The sequence below is a fragment of the Falco punctatus genome (genome assembly GCF_963210335.1).
Source record: "Falco punctatus genome assembly, chromosome: 3".
Taxonomy (NCBI): domain Eukaryota; kingdom Metazoa; phylum Chordata; class Aves; order Falconiformes; family Falconidae; genus Falco; species Falco punctatus.
In genome coordinates, this window is record NC_137582.1 from 21303776 (window position 1) to 21323333 (window position 19558).

The 19558-nt window shown below is 37.9% G+C and overlaps 1 protein-coding gene across 1 annotated transcript in view; it reads left to right on the top strand.

The window, feature by feature from the left end:
- EIF3H (eukaryotic translation initiation factor 3 subunit H) overlaps positions 1-19558 on the top strand; it is an 88761-nt gene that overhangs the window by 463 nt on the left and 68740 nt on the right. The window lies entirely within an intron of this gene.

Here is a 19558-nt window from a genome sequence, read left to right on the forward strand (position 1 = left end):
TCAGCTCCTCTGCCCCGGTGCCCGGGTTTTGTGTTTCCACCTTTCATACCTCAGACAGTTGAAAGCTTCGCAGGTGTAAGAGGTGGCAAGCACGGTGGGTTTTCCTCTTCTCTGTTAGGGCTGCCAGCACCTACTGCGTTTTCTTCATAAGAAATCCCATGAAGTGACAGACTGAAGGGACTTAGCACAGTATGGAGCCATCCTAATAGAGGCAATCCGTGAGACCTGAAGTGGAAGAGCGTCCACTGAAGTTGGTTCTTGGCTTTGCTGCTGGCTATTTTTGTGTCAGTTCATGTCTCATATGGTTGATAATAACTCTTAATGATACAGTTTGGGGAAAAAATACTCACTTAAACTTTTTAAGGGTAGAAGCATTGTTTGTTACTTCCTATATTTGCCAAGTGTCACCAGAACACTTTACAGCTGAAGCGTGAAGGAGAATGGATATACCAGTAATGAGAAGGAAGACATAATTTTGAGGCAAGCTTTGGAGCCTACTTGGCATTTATTAGCGATAGTCCCCAGCCATTATCCTGGAGTTATATGGTGTAATAAATACCTGGGAAGAGGAAGAATAACTTATTTGTGTATAGTGATTCTTATGAAATAGAAAATTTTAACAGAAGTATTTCTGCAATATTCAGTTCATCTGTCTGATTATCTGGTGGTTTGGTACATATAGCATTTTCAAGGAGTGGTGAAAAATGGCCAGTTGTGAAACATAACCCTGAAAATATAGCAGCTGACAGCAGACTGCTGCGGTTGCAAGTAGGCTACTGCCAGACGGACAGTGTGCTGTGTGGGTATTTTTATTAGGAAGTTTGGGGGAACAATGAAAAGGAATAGTGAAGAGCAGGGTACAGGTTGGCACCTTTAATTGAGTTTCTGTGGGTGTAAAAGCTGTTTGGTCAGTTTTGGACTTAGTAACAACTGTTACATTTGATTTCTTTTGTTCCTGCTTTAATGAAATATAGAGATCAGATGTTTCAAAACTGTTCTCTATCAGATGTGTAATCTGCTTTGTGAACTACTGCTCATTCAAATCAATTGTGAGTGGCCCTCATGGTCTGCTTCTGAAACTCCAACAAATGCCTGTGATTACTTTTTGTTTTATGCTTTTCCCCCTTCTTGTGTATTATTCCGGTACAGCACAGTGGTGCCTTTTGCATGGAGTCTGTACAGAGGGAGCTGACTTACTGAAAACAGTTGAAGGCTTGCACCTTTTCACCTGCTGAAGATGTCTCCCAGTGGGCCTTACATAAAGTGTTCTTGGGACACTAAGTGTGGTTCACAAACTTCCGTGACACCTGTGGTGAACAGAGGCAGAGGCATTGGCATAAATTTGCTTGCTTTGTAAGGTGACTCCTATTGCAAGTCCTTTGAAGTCTTACTCAAATTCTGCTAAAATGTTTCTCATATCTTATTTGAAAGTGTCACCTGTGCTGTCACAAAGTAATGAGACTTTGTCAGTCTTCTTGGTGATGACTGGGGTGATTACATGCCAAAACTAGGGATGAATTTTAGTGGGCATCATGGAAGTTGGCGATCTCTTTCTCTCTGCTGGTGCCTCATCTCTTGGCAGTGTCATAAGTAATCCTTTCAAATGGGACTGCTTTGAAAGGAAAGGTATGGTATGTAGGTTGCTTTTGGGTCTGTGTATCCAAAATAGAAGATGCATGAGACTGTGAGAATGTGAAGGTATTTTTAGAAAGCTTGTTATTTCAGAGGAAAAGTAAAGTAAAAGAAAATATTGTTAGTAATGCAGAGAAGTTCTAAGCGTCATTATGTTACCTTAAAACATAATACATAATGATGCACCAATACCTGCTTTGCTGGCTGCCTCCTTAAATCTAGTGCAAGTAGAGCATCCTATAGTTAAACCCTTTCTTATGTTAACCTGAATAATTCCTTATTTTATTATGTAATGGTATAATTTGGATTTAGATCAAGTGCAATTTTGTTTCAGGTAACAGCAATAAATTAAAAAGCACTGCCATGGCAGAAGTAAAAGCTAACAATGAAACCCTAGCTAATAAGAGAGGCTAAATTCACATAACTTTTAAAAGTGTTCATACTATTGGAGTATTTTGCATGTATAATAGCACCAAAATTTAGGAGGACAGAGAGAACTGTCACATTGTAGACACTTCATAACTTGAAGTACCTGAATGCTTGTTTATAAAATGCTCCTGAAATTAAATGTGAATGTAGATTTCCAGTCTTCATATTTTGAGAAAAAGGACAGGAAAAATACAAGTTTGTACCCTTTTTTTGTTAGCTTTTCTGCTAGATAGTTAAGGTCTCAGTCATCAAATGGTACATATGGCTAGTTACTGTATCATTTTTGTGTGTAATGCATTCTATTTTTGATAGCTTGAACATGGTTTTATTTTCTGATTCATTTTTGAGACATTTGTAGCAGACAAAACTATATGTGTACAGTGATACTGACAGTTTTGAATGGGGAATGCCTTTTGTAAGGTGTGATAAGCAGAAGTGGATGGTATTCTTCATCTAGCTCAGGAATGTGAGGAATGACTGCAGTATCAAAAAAAAATTGACTTTATACAGTTGTTTTTACAATATAGAAAAAGACGCTGATTGCATGTGGGTTCAGAGCCATTGATGCTGAGGAGGTTTGTTAAATAAGGCATCTTTGAGGTGTTTGGAACTGGTCATCTTCTGAATTACTGAGCTGTATGGGTATTGCAGCTTAAGCAAAGTGGTGAATAGAAATACAAGATTTCTGTTACCCCTTTTAAGACAATATTGTGACTACTTTGTGTTTATTGAGTAATAAAGATCAGTAGTGGCAGCCTGTGCTTGTTGTACAGATCACTGTGCTTAACTCATTCCTAGTGAGGAGGGACGTTTAAGCTATATAAGTATGTGTGTAATTGTAAAGAATAATGTGTGTTTAGTTGCATATTATGGGAAGTCCTAATATGTCACTGGTTGATGCCATCATGAAGTGCTTGGGTGGATTCAGCTTGTATTGGTTCAACAAACAAAGTATCCAATGTGTTTCAGGTTTTATATTGAGCTTTTGTTGATGTAGCAGCATGTCAGAAAACTTGTTTGCTTAAGGAATAAACCTATAGTGAAAGCAGTTTCCAGTGCAAGTGGTCAGTCTTTCTAAGAAATTAGGAATTGCAGGGTAAAAAATAACTCCAGAAACTTACAGTTATAATGTGCTTTTTCTTTCAGATGAGATGTAAGATTTTGTATATTTGTTTTTGGCCATCCTGAAAAAAAGATCAGAAGGAGTGCAATACATCACATTTTGTTGTCTTTGCTTGCTGTTGTAGAAATTTGGATAGAGATTCCATTATGTTCATTCCACTCAAGTAGCCCAAAGAAAACTTGCTTTCACAGTACTGGTGATCACATGTATAGGATATTTCTGTCTGCAACCTTCTCATGTTTCTGCTTTTTTGAGAGGGTAGCACTTGCCCAGTAACTCAAATTTGTGATGATTATGACTGCAAGGAGCTTTATGAAGACTCTTCAAAGCCTTCTGGACTTCTTAGAAACAGTAATTGTAAATTTTATAGCAAGTGTCCATCTGCAATAATCATAGGGGAGCAAATGATGATTTTAATACAAGAACGGGGGGGGGTGGTGGTGGAGCAAAAGCATGACTGGGTTTTTACAGTAGGCTTTTGGACGTATTTAGTTCACACCTTCTTAAAGTTTTGTCCATTTGGAGTACACAATTTTTTTTACCTTCTGTGGATAGCTTTCTAAAGGCATTTTTAGAAGGTGAGTGAGCTTATTCTTCAGATAGTCTCTTTACGCAGCTGTCTGTTTGCATGGAGTCCATAGGAAGGAGAGCACTCTTGAAGAAGTAAATTTAGTTTCCTAATAATGAAATCAGTAGCAGCTTTGGAAGTATAGGATGAACATGACATCATGTAGTGGATTGACCTTGGCTGGATGCCAGGTGCCGCCAAGCTGCTTTATCGCTCCTCAGCAGAATGGGGGTGAGAAAATAAGATGGAAAAAAACCCTTGTGGGTCATGATAAGGGCAGTTTAAAGAAGCAATAGCAAAAGTCACGCACCTGGAAGTGGAGGAAGACAAAAGATGTTATTCTCTACTTCCCATCAGCAGGCGGATTGGCCACTTCTCAGGAAGCAGGGCTTCAGTATGCATAGTGATTGCCCTGGAAGATAAATGTCATAATGAATGCCCCGCCTTCCTCCTCGTTTCTCTTAGCTTTTATATTTCAGCAGATGTCATATGGTATGGAATGTCCCATTGGTCACTTCAGCCGGAGAGCTGACCCATGTCCCCTGCCAAGATCTTGCCGACCCCCAGCCTGCTGGTGGTGATGGGGCAGGTTGGAGAAGCAGCCTTGGTGCTGTGTGAGCACTGCTTAGCACCGGTCAAAACACTGGTGTGTTGTCACCCTGTTTCTAGCTACCAATACAAGCACAGCACTATGTGGGCTGCAGTGGGGCTCAGCCAGGCCCAATTCACATTATATAAGTTTCCCTTCCATAGGGAACTAGACTAATAAGTCTACTGACTCAGTGTCTTGGTATTATTGGAACGTGTGTAGCTGATGTGGTCACCTCAAAGTGTTTTGTAGTTGTGCTTTAAAAGAAGTACAGAGTTAAGATCACCTTATGATCATCTCTTGCCATTTGAGAACATTAATTTAAACAGAATTCAGACACAAGAAGACTAAAAATTACTTTGGTTTAGTATTAGTGCTGAGGCTTCTGAGTACTCTGACCTGCCTGGTAGTAGATCAGGGCAGCTAGTTCCAGATGTACCAGCTGCATTCACAGTTGATTGCAGCTGTATTTAATTGCAGGCATGCCACTCAGAGATTGGAGATGTTGTGGCTGTGACCAGACATCCAGGAGTCTCTTGCAGATAATTAAATTTTGTCTCTGTTCACTTTTTCATTGAAAGAAAGGATATATAACATATGCTTTTTCTAAGCTTCACGTATCGAAGAGAAAGAATAGCACAGCCGTGGGGGGAGTGCGTGTGTGAGGAGTGCAAGGAAGGACAGAACATAGGTTTTCTTCCCAGTTACTGGTGTGCAGTGGATTGTCTGATCCCTTTTTCCTGTTGAATGGAGAAGTAGCAAAAGATAGAACAAATGTTGTAATTTGTGGCTTTTACTACACTTGCTGGAGGCCATTCTGATTTTTTCTGTAGCTAGTGTGGTCCAGGTATAAGAACTGTATTATAGCTTGAACACTTATATATTTCTGACAGAATTCATGGATGTAGTTTGGACTAGATTATGCATGACTTTGTGAGCCATTCCTTCAATGCTTACAAGCTTGCTAGATTTTCAGTATCAGTTTTGTGACCCTTCAAAGCAAAGGACTCAAAAACCAGTCTCAGGATCTTCCTTAAAGGGTTAATGATTATCACATGCTATCTGAAATAAATGTAAAACAATGCCATAATTTTCTTACCTTTTTTTTTGGCAAGAGGTGTTGATGGACTCTTTGTTGTATTTCTAGAAATTCTTTAGTAGGGGCTGATTTTTTTGGAATTCAGCTGCTGAAGTTAATCAGATTTGGTTCACTGACCTTATTCTTTTCCTTTAGTAAGGTGCAATAAATTTCAAACTCTAAGCTGATGGATTTTAGAACATAAGCAGTAGCTATTCCTTTGCATGGAAAGAAATTTTCAGGTTTGCTGAATAGGCCTAGCAGTTTTCTTCTGTGAGTACCTACCTGTGCAGTCAAGTGACCTTCAGTGTTAATCTACGAAAAGGAAATATATTTGTGCATTCCTGTTTCTTGCAAGAAAGCAAGGGAGGAGGTTAGGTTACCAAATGATTGCTTTTAGTGATGTCAAAATGCAGAATAAAGTCCATAAATTTGTTGGAACTTTTACAAGACTCTTGTACTTAAAATTAGTCTGAGTGATCTGAATTTGTAAATTTGGGTGTAAATTTTAGTTTTTCTTATTTCTACAAAACTGGTCTTAAATCTGAAGTTAAACTTCAATTGCATACTTAAAACTTTTGTAGCTGTCCCTAAATATCCCATATTTTCTGGGAGTGCGGGCAGTGGGACTGTATTGTTGATTTATACAGAGAGCTGTATTGAAAATATCCTTTTCATGGAATCACATGAACATCTGCTTCAGGGTTTGTTTGTTTGTGGGTTTTTTTTTTTGTTTTTTTTTTTTTTTTTGTGACTTGGTGTTTGTTTCCTTAAAGGTAACAAACATCATCTTTCCCCTTTTTCATTCTTCTCCCTATACCTATTTGGGATCTGCATTATACCACAGAGATAATGTAACAAAAAAATGTCTGTTTTTGTTTGATGTTATGGCTGTGTCATTAAACACTACTCTGTTGTACAGGGTTTCAGATGTAAACCCACTTGTGGAAAATTGCTGCTGTTTCCAGAATGCTGCTGTTTACTTGTTTTCCAGTGGAAAATTTGAAATGAGAGAGGGTAAAAGGGAAATACAGTGTTAATTTTGTGCTTCCTGGATGAGTGGTAAAGGTACTTGGATTTCTTGCACCTGCAGTTTTAAAGAAGAACCATTATAATTGTAGAAGAGAGTGTAATGAACAAGTCTGATCAGCTGCATATCATATTTATTATCTCTTAATTCCCCCCCCCCCCCCCCCCCTTACTGTTCTGCTGGTGCAATTTTTATTTGGCCTCTTAAATATGCATTGGATTATAGCCTTTAACTGTATAGGTGCCAGCTGTTTGCTCTGTAGTATCTTTGCATCCTTTTTCTCATGCAGCAAAGTGAGTAAATGAGGCAAAGAGGACAGAGAAACTCAGGTACTAAAGCAACTATGCTGTGACCATGAGAGCAAGTGGAGCGAGCTGGGTTTGTCATTAAGAAGTCTTGTCTTCCCATTTGCTGCCTAATTACATTGGAAGTTTGCAGGGTAACCTTGTTTCATGTTTGTAGTGATTCTTCAGCATTTGCTTTTGCAAGATTAGTGTCCTTTTCAACAAAGTAATCACAGGTATGATAACATTATTTAGGGTCAGTATTACATTGCTTTACTGGAAGTAGTAGGTTGATAGCTGTAGGGTGTTGTGAGGCTTTGGTGGGTTTTCTTAATTTGCAGGCTTGTTTCCTGTAGCCTAATCTTGCAAACTTGTACTCTTAGATAAGCTTATTCCTGGGATACCAGAAAGCTGAGCTTTGTATAAGGGAGCAGCATGCAGACTCTCCAGTTTTTATGTAGTCTACTGTTGGAAGTACTGGGAAATGGTGTAGTCCTAATAAGAGATTCTGAATTTCCATCAAAGCTTGGAGACTTTTCTGGAATGCTTTTTTAGTAAAACTTCTAACCCTACTCAGCTGTCTAAAATTGCATTTACCAAGGGCTTCCTTGACATATTTCTGCAGTTCTCACAATTTTAGAAGTTGTATCAGGCAAGATATAAAACTGTGAAAGCGGAGATGAACTGGTATATCACACTCGGAGATGTAAGATCAGGCAAGATATTTTTACTAGATGAGCACGAAAGCTTTTGTAATACAGAAACTGAACTGATATTCAAAACCAGAATTACTCCATGTGGTGGGTTGTGGGTCATGGCTGACCAGTAGTATGTAGGTAATGGATATATGGAAACTTTCCTCTAGCAAGATAACAGCTCTGCGTTGGGAGATGGGGATCTTTTAGCAAGGCAAAGCTGGCTGCTAGGCCAAATAAGTGTTTTTTATTGATCAAGCTTGCCTTCAGAGTAGTCACAAGGAAGTATGTTGTTACTGGGAAGCGTTTGCACTGCACAACTTGTGCATGAGGTTATTCTAGGAAGGCAGAGTAAAAGTAAAGTAATTCCTCATATGACTAAATTCTTAAGCACCAATGTATGACTTTTTTTCTTTTTTAAATCCTAACCTCTTGAATTTATGCATGCATTCAGAAAACTATATCCAGTAATGCTTTTGGAGAACAGTGTGACTGACTAAGGTTTTCTTATATATTGCTCTTGCATAACAACATGCTAAAGCATATGTGCATTGCTCTTATTTCATTAATGGGGATGATGTTTCCTTTTTTATTAAACCACTATGTATGAATTATTTTTACACTTATGCCCATTGCACACATTTTACATATTGTAGAAAATAGCAAAAGTTATGTAGGCTTCTCAAAATGGCTATAGGTTTCTATTCCTTTGTCTTCATAGCTGCTGATGTGGAAAGCCTTAATATTAGTAACAAATTGCCATTCTGTAGTTAATTAAATATTGCTAGAGCTTTTAACAGAAGCCTTCATGGATAGCAGTGAGTGAGGGATACCTGAATCTTTAAATCATCAGACTCTGAAATAAGGATTGGAGGCCATGTTAATACTCAAGATTACCTTCTAATGCCAAGTAATACTTGTTCCAGCTACTTAATTCTGAGTCTTTGAATATATATATATTTAGGTGTACTTCTTGAAGTTTGTATAGAACTTAAGCTAAACCTTAAGATATACTTGTCAGTTCATTTATATTGAATAAAAATATACATTGGCTAATGCACAAATATGTCAAGAAGATGGTGAGAAGCTGTAGGCCTTGTCTGCACTTGTATTTGCACCAGTGTGGCTGTAGTGTAGATATTACTCTTGTGTCAGATACGACTGATTTAATCAAAGATTGTTACTTTAAGCATCGTTACATCATCCCTGATTTGGTGATGGTGTCATGTGCCTAATGGTTTGCATTCTCATCTATGGTATGTAGAGTTCTTGTGTGTTGGTTTTTTTTTTTTTTTTTTAACATACTTACATGTTTTTACCTATCTTTTTAAAAACGCCCTAACATTATTGAATTGTTTTTCAGTGATTACTCTGCTCTTAGCTGTGGTATTTAAGTTGCTTGTGCCTTGTTTTCTATTACCAGCCCTTTTTGTCCTCAAGGTGTATGATAGATAGGATTTGTATCCCCAGCTGTTAATAGGGAAAGCCTATTTAGCTTATTGAGTGAGGAGCTCTTTAGGATGACATGTTTGATCATAGTAAATGAAATAATGTACAATGTTTACTGAAAATCAGTTTTTGAGACCCATCTTGCAAATGTTTATTTAAGGACTTTTTAAAATGACAACTTTTGACACTCCTGGAAAGAAAGTGATCAATTTCCATAGTAATGGAGTAATTGGTAATAACAGTGAAGTCTGTATTGAACTGGCTAAAAACCTTTGACATTTCTTCAGTTGTGAAGATAGTGCATTTCCTAGCTTTTCTTGTGGTTTCTTCTCTTATACTTTACCCTTTTTGAAGACTTGGAAAGAATGCCCAGACTCTTGGTGTTCTGCCTGCTGTTCTCTGTAAGGTTCTTGACATTGCAGAGCTATAGAATGGGATTTTAGAATATAATGTCCTTCAGGCTGTATCGTTTTGTGTGTCCTCCAAAGGACTTCAGATAAAATTTCAAGTTGACGTTTAATCTCTTTGACTTTTTCTTGACCTGTTTTCTTAAAAATTTAGATTGGATTATGCTGGCACTGAGAGTTCGTGTGTGAATTGAATACTAACTTGATGTGTTCATGGATACTTTGAACCATGAAGGCAAGCGTTTTGTATGAGTTGGGTAATATGTATATACTTTCTATTAATCTTCAGGTTCAATGAGTTGCTTGAATCTAACCCAGAGGGGAACTTCTGGCATACAGTCTGTGTTTACATTCAGAAGACAAAGCATTGATGTGTACTGGCAAGTTGAAGGGTCAAGGGCCTCCTTAGAATATAACACTTTTCAGGCTTAGTGAAGATTTCTTAACCTGAAATGTGTTAAGTACCCTGATCATGGTGGTCCGAGGATTTAAAATTTCAGTGTATTTTGTCAATGGATAGGAGGTATACTTGCTAACAGAGCAAAACTTTAAATGATTTGTAAGAGTGCATTGGTGCACTCAGCATCTACTGAGTGTCATGTAAGTATACTCTAGTGAGGCATTTAAAACTAGAACATCTGGTATCACTTCATACCATGAAACTAGTATGCTGACAAAAGGAGTTAATCTAAATGTGGAGGTGGCTTAAATGTGTTGAGGAGTTTTACACTTCAAAATTTGAAGGGGAAATACTATTTCAAAACAACCTTTTTTTTTTCTTTTTTCCCGCTGCGTTGCTGCATGCAAGGAGAATTAATGTGTTGCCTTCTACACTACTGTCATTAACAGTTAAACTTCTCATTATGTCTTGTTCCTGTTATGTGCATATTAAACTGGTCTTTTGCCTGGTAATTATGTATGTGTAGCTGTTGAAAACAGTAAATCTTGTGATACTTATTTGGCTGTGTTAAAAGTACCAAGCAAAAGAGTATTTCCACCAAATATCTTTCAAATAAACAACATTTTAATGATTAAAATGTTGCATCAGAAACAAATGAGATGATAAGCACTACCTTTGTGTCTTACTTAGGTGTTAAATTTGACTGGGGTGTTCATTAGTGGGGAAGTGACAATTCCTGGCTTTGCTGAGACAATGTATTATGTCTTCCTGCACACTGAAACATTGTTTAATATTCTGTTTTGGTTTACAGTTTATTGTAACAAAAGTAGACCTTTGCAGCTGACCTGCAGCATGGTATAGTTGAAGGAAGGTTACAAGATAGAGCAGGCACAGATTCTGAAAGGCCCTTTGTGGTATGTAGAAAATATGCATCATTTATGCCCTATTACATCTTAGGACTTTTTCTTCCATCTTTTAAATAAATCTTAGACCTTATGAGAGGCCTTGTAAAAAGAGGATCAAGTCTCTCTTTTTTTTTTTTTCTCCTAGTCTTTGACGAAAGATAATGGATTTTCAACTTACTGTTGCTATAGTCTTTTTTTATTAATCATTTTTTGTCAGAGACATTTTATGGGTATGATTACTTTGTGTGTTATTTTTCCATATTTACCCCAGCAACTCACTGGTGGGATGGTGGGAGAAGCAGGGAGGGCCTTGGCTCTGTGTAAGTGCTGCTCAGCAGTAACAAAAACATCCCTGAATTATCAACACTGTTTTCAGCACAAATGCAAAATGCAGCCCCATACCAGCTACTATGAAGATTAACTCTGTCCCTGTCAAAACCAGCACATTCTCTACCCATTTTTCCATACCATTTATGTCATGCGCAGGTCCCACACTATCCAGTACATCCTCATTTAACCCCCACTCTCTTCCCTTCCTTTGATATAATACGCAGATAGCATTCTCTTAGTCTGTAGACCACCCCTATATAATGTCTGTAAAATGTCCACAGAATGTCCATTGAGTTTATTTAGTTCATGACTTTGGGGTCCATCTGTTATAGTGGTCACTCAGGACAGGAGAGATGGTGTGTTGGGTGGAATTATTGGGCACCGAAGCCAACTCGGGTATGGTCACTGTTGCACTTGTACTGCTACTATAGGGATTGTCCTCCCACTGGTTCAGGTGGTTCCTGCTATAGTAATTCCTATAACATGCAGCTCAAAGCATAGGTTACAACAATTTAAAGGTATTTCCATTACAATCTCCACTCCTGGTCCCTTTAGGTCAAGTTACAGGGTTTAACATTGCAGTGAACCATTCCCCTTGCTCCTAGCCTGGCTAGCAACAAGGAGTTCCTGCTGTAAGTTATTCCTATAACATGCAACTCAAATCCCAGGTTACAACAGTTTAAAGGTATTTCCATTACGGTCTCCACCCCTGGTTCCTTTGGACCAAACCATAGGGTTTAACATTACAATTAACTTCCTCCTCTTGCCCCTGCTCCTGCTTGGATTTATCCACAGACTGCAGTCCCTTAGGGGTGTACCTGCTCCAAGTGGAGCCTTATCATGGCCACATGCTTTGAGGTGCCCCAGCATGACCTTAGGCACAGCCACTGCTGCTTCAAGGTGTACCTGCTGCAGCATGGAGGTATTTAGAGACGCAGATGGTTTGAGGTGTTCCTTCTCCACTGTGGACTTACCCTGGGGAACAATCCTTTCAGAGGTATACCTGCTGCAGCACAGATGTAACCATGGCCATAGATGCTTTGAGATGTACTTGGTCTGGCATGGGCTTATCCATAGCCACAGATGCTTCAAGATGTCCTGCTCCCACGTGGACTCATCCACAGGTCGCAGTCCCTTTGACTCAAGTTCACACAGGAGTCCATTTTCTTATATAAATATTTGGTGTTTTATTGGAAAAGGAGGGTTAGGATGCTGCTTTGAGCGTGTAAGGCTTGTCAGTCTCTGCCTTTGTTTTACTTAAACGTTGTATCCTGCTTTGCAGTCTGTTTGCTGTGCATCCCTGCTATGGAGCCCCTTACCTGTGCAATATGCAGTATACATGCATATTGATTTTAAGCAAGTGTTGTGCCCCTTTGATGTTTAGGATTTTAGTTGGAGATGTAAGTCACTCTTGTCAATATTTGGGTTTTTTTATCCATATCTGAGGAAAATAAGCAATCTCATTGACAAAATTCTTCATTAACATAGGGCTGGGTTTTGAGGACTTAGGAGCACTCAATTATTTTTTTACTATTACATTATTATGAATGCAAAAAACCCACCTAGTTTAAAGCTTTTTAAACTTTAGATGACATGTAGGGTATTTACTGCAGCTATAGTATCACTTTTTGGGAACAATCTGAAAGCTATCCTGCCTTAGCCATTGGCACTCCCAATGATAATATTAGAATGGTTGTTTTTAATCTCACTGTCACAGTAGCTGTTACTGGAAATGGAGTTGTTCTGGAAGTGGTTTTCACATGGCCATGTTCAGATGGTGATACAAAGGCAAGTCTTACTTCTATTGGAAAGGCTGGGAAGCTGAATCTTACCAGCAAGAATTGATTTTCATGTTTCTTCATTAGGTTTATGCTTTAAGTCAGCAGGAAAACTGAGACTCAGTCCAGGCTTGGTTTTCTGGATTGCACTACCTGTTACTACGAGGGTCTGTCACTGTCACAGCTCCTTAGCACAATAACCAAGCATTTGCCAGGAAGGATAAGTGCTTGAATGTGGAAAAAATTGTTGCACAAAAAAGTTATAAATTGTTACAATGATATGGAAGTCGTGTCCAGTAGGGATTTTACTGTTACTTGGAAGCATCTGTTGAATGCATATGGAAGTAATGATTTTAAAATACATTCTAAAATAGCATCCATATTTCAGTTCTGTTGTGCAGGGTGTGGTCTTTGAAAAATATCAGTAGTCTCAGATCAGCCCCCACTCCTTCCTCCCCATCTAGCTCTGCCTTATTTTACTAATTTTTGAAAGCCAAATAGATAAGGGTAACTGTCTTGCAGTTTTTCTTCAGCTTCAAAATGATAACAGTTTGGCACAATCTGATGAAAAAATAGGCTGCTAAATAAAATCTGCTATTGCGACTTTTGGCTGTCATCTCTAAATCTTTCTATAGGAAGCTGCTAGAAGTTGATACTGAAGAGAAAACCTTTTACCTGCAAATACACTAGTAGCTCAGTGAGCACTATAAATATTTGAACAATGGTGATTCACTAATACACAGAACATACGTACTGACTGTATGTTGAAGTGTAAGTGTAAGGCTCTTGTGTATCAAGCGGAAAATATTGAAACTGCTTGCCTTTACTGCTTCTATATAATTTCCATATGTTGTGCTCTAAAGGAGTATATTAATCTACTTTCATTCTTGAAATGATGGTTAGGTATTGAATTCATTAAACATAATAAATATAAATTGTATTGGCAATTTACAAAAATTGCCTAAAGTACTGAATATTTTCAGAAGATTTGAGTTCAGTGAGATTTATGAAATAGGAGGAATGATACACTAAGTAGTCCTGGGGAAATGCTCTATCCCACTTGTAACTAGCAGAATTTCGGATGTTAATCTTATTATAGTCATATCACTGCCTCCTAACAGTGTGCTGATAACATCTAATGCCCTGCTGCTTGCACAATTGAAATCCTGGGGCTGCTTTATGGTTTCTACAAGGAAGTTACTCTGCAGTGCCCGTGGCCCTGATGGTTTCCATGGGAATGAGCATGAATCCATGTACTGTGAAATGTGTTACGAAACTTTGTATTGCAGAGAAATACATTATACTAGTGTGTGAACAGGGCAATGCAGAATTTAAATACACAAATGTAAGGGTGCATTTTTATTTATGTTGAGGCAATACTGAAAGTGTACAGCCACTTGTGAACAACCATGGAGATTGTTGTTAACCAGGACTGTTACACAGTCTTAAAAAAAAAAAAAAGTAAAAAATGTAGTGAGACAAAAATCAGGAAGAGATTTGTCTGTTTAGTAAAACACATCTTGATTAAGATTTGATATTTTCCTGTGTTTCTATGTTTTAATAAACTGCTTTTCTCCACTCTTTAGTGACTTTTTCCTTTGGTGCACTGCAGTTTAACTTTCTCCTTTTGCAAGAACAAGGAGCTTGCTTGGACATAAGTAAATAAATTACTTAAACAGATGTTTCATGGTACCTACAGGATGCTAGCTGTTTAACGTAAGTTCCTGACAGAGTCAAGGAAACCATAGCCTATGAAAACCCAACAGGCCTCTAACCAAAACTCAGTAATCTCCCCTTCTAATGTATTTGTACAGAAACAGGCTTAGTGTCTGTACTATTTCAGTTCTTCAGGCTGAATTCCATGTACCTATTTATGTTGGTATCTAAAATATAAAATGAAAGATTTTGCTATTTACCAGTTTTAGCTCTAGGTATTAAGTAATGGTTTGTTTCATGTTCTGTGTCTGGCTTTATATAAAATCAGTGATTTTTATAATTTGGAGTAACTTTTTTTTTTATGTTTTAAGTTTGGATTTTTTTTTTTTTAAATCCCTACAGCTTTTGAAGTATTCCAGTAACAGAAGAGTGAGAAGCTCAAGTTTACAGCAGCTGGGTGTTCTTCCAGTAAATACAATATATGTGTCAATCACTTGGCAGTGTCCCGTAATGAGCTGGGACTTGCGCTGTGTGAACGACCACCTTTGCTGGAAGACTGACTGTTGGAAGGTGCAGGCGGGCTGTATCGCTGTAGAGGAAGACCCTTCTTGTTATGCTGGGTTTCCCTCTTGCTTGAAGGGAAATTCTAGAGCTCTTGCATTGCAGTGGTTTGGAAGTAGTTCTTAAAAAGCCAAATAACAGAACAACTAAAAGAGCAGATAATTGGGAAGTATTTTGTATGGGGCATTTCCTGGTGGTGGTTTAAGCTTTGCATTCAGTTTGCATTGAATGTGTTGCTGAGATATGGGTAATCTGTGTAACTTGAGTTACATAAAGTGAAAAATGAACTGAATGTCTACTTTTCTAGACTGAGCTTCAGTGTAAGCAAGGTACAGCTTTTCCAGCCATGCCCTGAAGAGTGCACATAACCACTTAATGTTCAGGAAGGAGCAATAAAATGCTTCTTGGCCTGTCGCTGACTTTGAATTGTGCTTTGAGTCACCCACTTACTGAGATAAAATGGCAAAGTTATATCTAGCTTAATGATATGTATGGATGTTATCCCCTTCTTCATCCTGTTGGGGAAAAAAAGATCTACAAGAAAGTGTTGAGTTAGGACTATAAGCACTATATAGGCATGGTATGCATGAGGCAGGAGGTAATATGGAAAACCATCTAGATACCTATAATTACAGGGTAATATAATTCCTAAACCAAGTAGAAGTGACAGAAAATAGTGGGTTTAAATCAATAACCTGTTACCTGCTATGATTTGGGTAGTTTTCTCAGCATAATGTACATGTTTAGAGCTGCACTCCTTTTTGAAGGTTACTGATGTTTCCTTTTGTAGTGAAATCATCTGAAATCTTGGTGTTTACAAACTAAGCAGGTGGTAGGGTACCAACTGATGTAGTAAGTCACCCAGGGAATAATAAGCTTTGGTGCTTCCAAATACTCAGAAGTATTCAAATAGTACAGAAGCATGTAACATCCTGTCCCCACCCCAAGCCCTACAGTTCAAGATGGAATTTTTTCCATTCAATATAATACGGATTTCCAAAATTATTTGGTACTGACAACCTACATGAGACAAAAAGAACAGAATCCTATGATTTATAATTTCTGTGTGAAAATATATGTAGTTTGAGGACCACCTCAGATCGATATGCATCATTCATAATAGTTGAATTCAGGCTCAGCTCCAGGAAACTTCCACTCTCATGTCAGAAGGAGATTTGATAATTTGCACCTGATTGAGATGGTATGAAGCGGCATGCATCATTCTGTTATGCATCCTGTATTATTATTGATTTTATACCCTCAGATTTCTGTCAAGTTCAGAAATAAGACTTTAACATCTGGTGTTTATTAGCTGTTGAATGACATAAAATGTAAGGTTACTATTCCAAGAACTGTATTTTCAAAGGCTTTGTAACTGTTGGTGTTAAGGCTCTAGCCAGTCAAGATAAAGGTAAAATATTGTTGGATGTTTGAGGCCTTCTGTCCAAAGGACAGCTGTTATTCTTGCTAGACAGAACAGTGAGGGCCAAGACTCCTTATTTCTGCACTTGCTGTTCAGAAACAGCATTTTTCTAAATTTACCTTGGTTTTCAGGTCTACTCAGTCTTGTCCTTTTGGCCTTAGATTTTGGACAGTATGTTCAGATTAAGTATCTTTTTGATTACTTGTCAGGGAACTAAATTACTTTTTTTTTGGCCACCAATCATAGTTAGGATTGAAGATACCTGTCAAAGCAATTAGTTTAAGATGTTGTAGGTCTTAATGGAAAACTCTTTATTTATTTATTTATTTTAAATTTCTGAGATAAAATTGGTCTAACAGTGTTAAGAGCTTTAATTCCAGATTGAAGCACGAGGAAGAAAAGAGTAAATGTTTAGACATTGATCATGTCAGAATGGTAAAAAAATCAGCACTGTTGAGTAAGAGAATCTAGAAAAATTCAGAAATCTCTGCAGATGAGCTAGACTGCGCATTTAAGTGAATTCAGTGTTTGATTGTCAGTAGAGTTTGTAATTTCTCGAGATTAGTGTAATGTGGAAAATTCAGTTTCACTTCTCATCCTCAGTTCACTTCATGCCACAGCTTTGTGTGGTGGCAGTCTTATGCCATGAAGCTTCATATCCAACACCTAAAAGACTAGGGTATAAACCTGTTAATTTTGTGCTTTTGATACCTTACTGTCAGACTGTTTTCTAGAACATGTTTTTGTGGACTGCACTGGTTAAGTTGGAATTTTTTGTGTGTGCCTGTAAACATCTATCTCCTTAGTCATCCAGAGCAGATTGTTACATGTATTAGACACATTTTCTTACCCTTAACCATTGCAGTGGTGTCTGTACTTCACTTCAGAGTTCCTTTTCTCCGGGCAGGAAAGTTGAGAGACTTTGCTACTGTCTTAGCAAGTGGTGCTATAGCCAGGAGACAGATCAGTTCAAGGCAAGGTTTTGCCTCGTCAGCTTCTAGAACTTGTCCTTTTAAAGTGTAGGATAAGCACTTACCGGTAGCTTATGGGGGGAAAAACCCTCAAAAACCACCAACACTGCCCTCCCAGCCCGCGTGTCACCGCTTCCCCCCCCCCCCAGAACAACAGACAAACAAACAAAAACAAAACAAAAAAAACAAACCCAAAACACATATCCCACCCCACCCCCATCTGGAACTCTTCAAGTTGGACATGTTTTGTTATATTTTGCTCTAGTTTTCTGGGTTTTTTTTCCCCCTTCCCAAGTCTTTGTTTAAAAACAAAGGCATTCAGTGCTTACCTGAGTATTTCAGAGCTGTTTAATTAAATTTCATTTTTGCATACCTAATTGGATAAGTTTCAGCACAACGCAGGTTGTAGATTTGCTTTTGGTGTAATGTGAGCTGGGGAAGCAGGCAAGACAACTAAATTAGTATAAAATTTGATATGTAAAATTTGGTATGTCATCATCTGGATATTACTAAACAGCTTAAGTAATGCTTTTTCCAGAGGTGATATATATGCATTTTATATGTATCAGGTAGATGTCTTGATTCTAGGCATCCTTGAGTTTAGCTCAATTCAAACTCAATTGCATGAGTCATTGTTTGTAGTGATAGTTGAGATCTATCCGTTTACAAAACTACATCAACAGTTATCGCTTGGTCTTTGTCTACGCTAGGAGTTTAAGTAAAATTACTCATGCTGGAATGCTTAGATATAAAAGTTCTCTGTTTGCATTTTACAAATTCCTGTAGAGTCCATATGTGATACGGATGTATTCAAAGTATTTCAGATGCTATTAGCAGTAAGAGCTTTCAAGACTCTTTTGCCAAACTAAATATTGATCACTGTTTCACTAGTGTTAGGTATTGAGAGGACGTGGGAGTTGTGGCACCTTCCACATTTGATGCCCATGTCTCACTTAGGGTGGGTTTGAAAACAGCTACATAACACAGCCTTATTTATACTGTCTCCCCATCCTCTCCCCAGATGCTGGCAACTGGTGCTGGCTGTGCCGACAGAGCTTTCTTGGGTGGGAAAAATTGCTGAGCATTGAAAAAGATTTAAATGCTTGATTTAAGACTGTAAATTGGCTCATTACATCATGTATCCAGTGGGTTACCAGAACCTCTCTTGTTTGATATTGCATCTGTAAGACACAACACAGGTACTGGAAATCTGGTTTCAACGTCGTGACTTTCAGCCCTCTGGAACACAATCGTAAATGAATCTTAAGTGCTTTGATTTGCTGTTGTCTCTCTTTGGAGAAATACAGAAATGTGTGTCTTGGCATATTCATGACCCCAGGAATCTTCTCAGGACCTCCCAAAGGCTTATGATACTTCAGCTGGTGATTCATGTTATAGGTGTTTCTGTAATGAGATACAAACTTTTGAATTTAACAACTGTGATGTCAGGATGTAGCCAAAATTAAAAACTGGCATTATACTCTTACAGCTGAAATATATATCTTTGAAGATTTTTAATAGTTTCAGAATGGTTCTTTTGTGTAGTATGACTTCATTCTTAATGTTAGAGCAGTGCTTTGAAGATCTGAAGATTAGAAGCATGTTGAACTGCAAACTTTTTTTTTGTTAATTGAGGATTAACAGCCGTTAAAATCTGTCAAGTGGCTACTCCAAGTGATTGAATTGCTTTGGTATTTTGAACACAAAATTTACAAGGCTGGGGGACCTGAGTTTTAGGAGTTATTTGTGTATCCTTTTCTAGAGTTTTTGTATACCTGAATATTTCTTATATCCTAATTCTATTTAATAAAACAAGCTGCATACCATTATTGGTTTGTGTGTTCAGACATGTCAGAATTTAGAAATCTTAAGTTTGTTTGTTTGTTCGTGGTGTGTGTTTTTGGTTTTGTTTTGGTTTTTTTTTTTATTAAAAAAAAAATATTCCTCAAATTACTTGACCCGTTTTCTACTTGAGTACATAGCCTTTCCTGGCTGGCCAACTGCATTACTTAAATAAGTGAGTTGAAATGTGGTTTAGTTATTGTTAATTCCATGTAGCAATTGTACAGCAGTTAAGGGTCTAAGGGTATTTAAAAACAACTACAGTTTGTACAAAGAGGCACTATCTCTTATTAGATGAATAGGAGGATGGGAATTGTAAATAGTGTGTGGAAAGTGAATAATCATTGGATGAAAGATGGGTTATACTGGTGTTCACTTAGCTTTCTTTGGGATATTTTTTTTCTGTGA